The sequence below is a fragment of the Rutidosis leptorrhynchoides genome, chromosome 11, assembly GCF_046630445.1.
Source record: "Rutidosis leptorrhynchoides isolate AG116_Rl617_1_P2 chromosome 11, CSIRO_AGI_Rlap_v1, whole genome shotgun sequence".
Taxonomy (NCBI): domain Eukaryota; kingdom Viridiplantae; phylum Streptophyta; class Magnoliopsida; order Asterales; family Asteraceae; genus Rutidosis; species Rutidosis leptorrhynchoides.
Genome location: NC_092343.1, coordinates 164,109,856 through 164,115,855, shown reverse-complemented (window position 1 = coordinate 164,115,855; position 6,000 = coordinate 164,109,856).

Genomic DNA, 6,000 nt, shown 5'->3' with positions numbered 1-6,000 from the left:
ACTGCTTTCAGAACACGTTACGGCCATTACGAGTTTATGGTCATGCCATTTGGTTTAACTAAAGCACCAGCTGTGTTCATGGACCTTATGAACCGAGTGTGTGGACCATACCTTGACAAGTTTGTCATTGTTTTCATTGATGACATACTTATTTACTCAAAGAATGACCAAGAACACGGTGAACATTTGAGAAAGGTGTTAGAAGTATTGAGGAAGAAAAAATTGTATGCTAAATTTTCAAAGTGTGCATTTTGGTTGGAAGAAGTTCAATTCCTCGGTCACATAGTGAACAAAAAAGGTATTAAGGTGGATCCGGCAAAGATAGAAACTGTTGAAAAGTGAGAAACCCCGAAAACTCCGAAACACATACGCCAGTTTTTAGGACTAGCTGGTTACTACAGAAGTTTCATCCAAGACTTTTCCATAATAGCAAAACCCTTGACTGCATTAACGCATAAAGGGAAGAAATTTGAATGGAAGGATGAACAAGAGAAAGCATTTCAGTTATTGAAGAAAAAGCTAACTACGGCACCTATATTGTCATTGCCTGAAGGGAATGATGATTTTGTGATTTATTGTGACGCATCAAAGCAAGGTCTCGGTTTTGTATTAATGCAACAAACGAAGGTGATTGCTTATGCGTCTAGACAATTGAAGATTCACGAGAAAAATTATACGACGCATGATTTGGAATTAGGCGCGGTTGTTTTTGCATTAAAGACTTGGAGGAACTACTTATATGGGGTCAAAAGTATTATATATACCGACCACAAAAGTCTTCAACACATATTTAATCAGAAACAACTGAATATGAGGCAGCGTAGGTGGATTGAATTGTTGAATGATTACGACTTTAAGATTCGTTACCACCCGGGGAAGGCAAATGTGGTAGCTGACACCTTGAGCAGGAAGGACAGAGAACCCATTCGAGTAAAATCTATGAATATAATGATTCACAATAACCTTACTACTCAAATAAAGGAGGCGCAACAAGGAGTTTTAAAAGAGGGAAATTTAAAGGATGAAATACCCAAAGGATCGGAGCAGCATCTTAATATTCGGGAAGACGGAACCCGGTATAGGGCTGAAAGGATTTGGGTACCAAAATTTGGAGATATGAGAAAAATGGTACTTAGAGAAGCTCATAAAACCAGATACTCAATAAATCCTGGAACGGGGAAGATGTACAAGGATCTCATGAAACATTTTTGGTGGCCGGGTATGAAAGCCGATGTTGCTAAATACGTAGGAGAATGTTTGACGTGTTCTAAGGTCAAAGCTGAGCATCAGAAACCATCAGGTCTACTTCAACAACCCGAAATCCCAGAATGGAAATGGGAAAACATTACCATGGATTTCATCACTAAATTGCCAAGGACTGCAAGTGGTTTTGATACTATTTGGGTAATAGTTGATCGTCTCACCAAATCAGCACACTTCCTGCCAATAAGAGAAGATGACAAGATGGAGAAGTTAGCACGACTGTATTTGAAGGAAGTCGTCTCCAGACGTGGAATACCAATCTCTATTATCTCTGATAGGGATGGCAGATTTATTTCAAGATTCTGGCAGACATTACAGCAAGCATTAGGAACTCGTCTAGACATGAGTACTGCCTATCATCCACAAACTGATGGGCAGAGCGAAAGGACGATACAAATGCTTGAAGACATGCTACGAGCATGTGTTATTGATTTCGGAAACAGTTGGGATCGACATCTACCGTTAGCAGAATTTTCCTACAACAACAGCTACCATTCAAGCATTGAGATGGCGCCGTTTGAAGCACTTTATGGTAGAAAGTGCAGGTCTCCGATTTTTTGGAGTGAAGTGGGGGATAGACAGATTACGGGTCTGGAGATTATACAAGAAACTACCGAGAAGATCATCCAAATTCAACAACGGTTGAAAACCGCCCAAAGTCGACAAAAGAGCTACGCTGACATTAAAAGAAAAGATATAGAATTTGAAATTGGAGAGATGGTCATGCTTAAAGTTGCACCTTGGAAAGGCGTTGTTCGATTTGGTAAACGAGGGAAATTAAATCCAAGGTATATTGGACCATTCAAGATTATTGATCGTGTCGGACCAGTAGCTTACCGACTTGAGTTACCTCAACAACTCGCGGCTGTACATAACACTTTCCACGTCTTGAATTTGAAGAAATGTTTTGCTAAAGAAGATCTCACTATTCCGTTAGATGAAATCCAAATCAACGAAAAACTCCAATTCATCGAAGAACCTGTCGAAATAATGGATCGTGAGGTTAAAAGACTTAAGCAAAACAAGATACCAATTGTTAAGTTTCGATGGAATGCTCGTAGAGGACCCGAGTTCACCTGGGAGCGTGAAGATCAGATGAAGAAGAAATACCCGCATCTATTTCCAGAAGATTCATCAACACCTTCAACAGCTTAAAATTTCGGGACGAAATTTATTTAACGGGTAGGTACTGTAGTGACCCGAACTTTTCCATGTTTATATATATTAATTGAGATTGATATTTACATGATTAAATGTTTCCAACATGTTAAGCAATCAAACTTGTTAAGACTTGATTAATTGAAATATGTTTCATATAGACAATTGACCACCCAAGTTGACCGGCGATTCACGAACGTTAAAACTTGTAAAAATGACATGACGATATATATATGGAGATACATATGGTTAACATGAGATTATGATAAGTAAGTATCTCCATAAGTATATTAACAATGAGTTATATACATATAAACAAGACTACTAACTTAAGGATTTCGAAACGAGACATATATGTAACGATTATCGTTGTAACGACATTTAAATGTATATATATCATATTAAGATATATTAATATATCATAATATCATGATAATATAATAATTTAACATCTCATTAGATATAATAAACAATGGGTTAACAACATTAATTGAGATCGTTAACTTAAAGGTTTCAAAACAACACTTACATGTAACGACTAACAATGACTTAACGACTCAGTTAAACTGTATATACATGTAGTGTATTTAGATGTATTAAAATACTTTTGGAAGACTTCAAGACATATATCAAAACACTCATACTTAACGAAAATGGTTACAGTTACTTTTTCATTCTTTTCTTTCATCAAGAATTCTAGTCGTATTCTTACCCGTATTATACACAGCTTCAAAACGTACTTACTATGAGTATATACCAATAGGAACTAGCATGGGATTCCACTCTTGATTATGTCATGTATGACTAATCAATTTTAACTTCTACCATAAGCTAGTCAACTAACTAGAACTCCTTTTAACCCCACTCACCACTCACCAATTACCACTCATCATTCACTCCATTTCACTTCCAATTCTCTTTCTAATTCTCTCTCAACACACACACACACACTATTATGAACGTATTTTTCCAGTAGTTAATCATCATCTTCATCAAAAATCACTTCAAGAATCAAGCTATAATCATCATAGGAAGAACACTTCAAGAACACTTCAAAAATCCCTTCAAGTTTACTAATTTACTTCCAAGCTTTCTAATCCATTCCAAGTAATCATCTAAGATCAAGAAACCTTTGTTATATACAGTAGGTTATCTTTCTTATTCAAGGTAATATTCATATTCAAACTTTGATTCAATTTCTATAACTATAAACTATCTTAATTCGAGTAAAAATCTTACTTGAACTTGTTTTTGTGTCATGATCCTACTTCAAGAACTTTCAAGCCATCCAAGATCCTTTGAAGCTAGATCATTTCTTGTCACTTCCAATAGGTTTACCTACTAAACTTGAGGTAGTAATGATGTTCATAACATCATTCGATTCATATATATAAAACTATCTTATTCGAAGGTTTAAACTCGTAATCACTAGAACATAGTTTAGTTAATTCTAAACTTGTTCGCAAACAAAAGTTAATCCTTCTAACTTGACTTTTAAAATTAACTACACACATGTTCTATATCTATATGATATGCTAACTTAATGATTTAAAACCTGGAAACACAAAAAACACCGTAAAACCGGATTTACGCCGTCGTAGTAACACCACGGGCTGTTTTGGGTTAGTTAATTAAAAACTATGATAAACTTTGATTTAAAAGTTGTTATTCTGGGAAAATTATTTTTATTATGAACATGAAACTATATCCAAAAATTATGGTTAAACTCAAAGTGGAAGTATGTTTTCTAAAATGGTCATCTAGACGTCGTTCTTTCGACTGAAATGACTACCTTTATAAAAACGACTTGTAACTTATTTTTCTGACTATAAACCTATACTTTTTATGTTTAGATTCAAAAAATATAGTTCAATATGAAACCATAGCAATTTGATTCACTCAAAACGGATTTAAAATGAAGAAGTTATGGGTAAAACAAGATTGGATAATTTTTCTCATTTTAGCTACGTGAAAATTGGTAACAAATCTATTCCAACCATAACTTAATCAACTTGTATTGTATATTATGTAATCTTGAGATACCATAGACACGTATACAATGTTTCGACCTATCATGTCGACACATCTATATATATTTCGGAACAACCATAGACACTCTATATGTGAATGTTGGAGTTAGCTATACAGGGTTGAGGTTGATTCCAAAATATATATAGTTTGAGTTGTGATCAATACTGAGATACGTATACACTAGGTCGTGGATTGATTCAAGATAATATTTATCGATTTATTTCTGTACATCTAACTGTGGACAACTAGTTGTAGGTTACTAACGAGTACAGCTGACTTAATAAACTTAAAACATCAAAATATATTAAAAGCGTTGTAAATATATTTTGAACATACTTTGATATATATGTATATATTGTTATAGGTTCGTGAATCAACCAGTGGCCAAGTCTTACTTCCCGACGAAGTAAAAATCTGTGAAAGTGAGTTATAGTCCCACTTTTAAAATCTATTATTTTTGGGATGAGAATACATGCAGGTTTTATAAATAATTTACAAAATAGACACAAGTACGTGAAACTACATTCTGTGGTTGAATTATCGAAATCGAATATGCCCCTTTTTATTAAGTCTGGTAATCTAAGAATTAGGGAACAGACACCCTAATTGACGTGAATCCTAAAGATAGATCTATTGGGCTTAACAAACCCCATCCAAAGTACCGGATGCTTTAGTACTTCGAAATTTATATCATATCCGAAGGGTGTCCCGGAATGATGGGGATATTCTTATATATGCATCTTGTTAATGTTGGTTACCAGGTGTTCACCATATGAATGATTTTTATCTCTATGTATGGGATGTGTATTGAAATATGAAATCTTGTGGTCTATTGTTACGATTTGATATATATAGGTTAAACCTATAACTCACCAACATTTTTGTTGACGTTTAAAGCATGTTTATTCTCAGGTGAATACTAAGAGCTTCCGCTGTTGCATACTAAAATAAGGACAAGATTTGGAGTCCATGTTTGTATGATATTGTGTAAAAACTGCATTCAAGAAACTGATTTCGATGTAACATATTTATATTGTAAACCATTATGTAATGGTCGTGTGTAAACAGGATATTTTAGATTATCATTATTTGATAATCTACGTAAAGCTTTTTAAACCTTTATTTATGAAATAAAGGTTATGGTTTGTTTTAAAAATGAATGCAGTCTTTGAAAAATGTCTCATATAGAGGTCAAAACCTCGCAACGAAATCAATTAATATGGAACGTTTTTAATCAATAAGAACGGGACATTTCAACATGCATCGGGATTCTTGCTTATTCTCGACCATAGTCTTCTGATCTCTTGATGGGCCGACATGCTTTCTCCCGTCTCTCCAAGCATTAGGTGGTGGTGGTTGTAGAGTTCCTTGATCATTCACAAGCTTATCAACCATCGCCCATACTTCTTCGTCACTAACCCACTCATTTTGAGACCTTACATGCTTAGCATTAGGTGGTGGTGGTTGTAAAGTTTCCACAGGCACCTCAACTATTTTCTAAGGATCGTTTTGTTCCTCGGTATCTAGATTCAACACTTGACCTTCCTG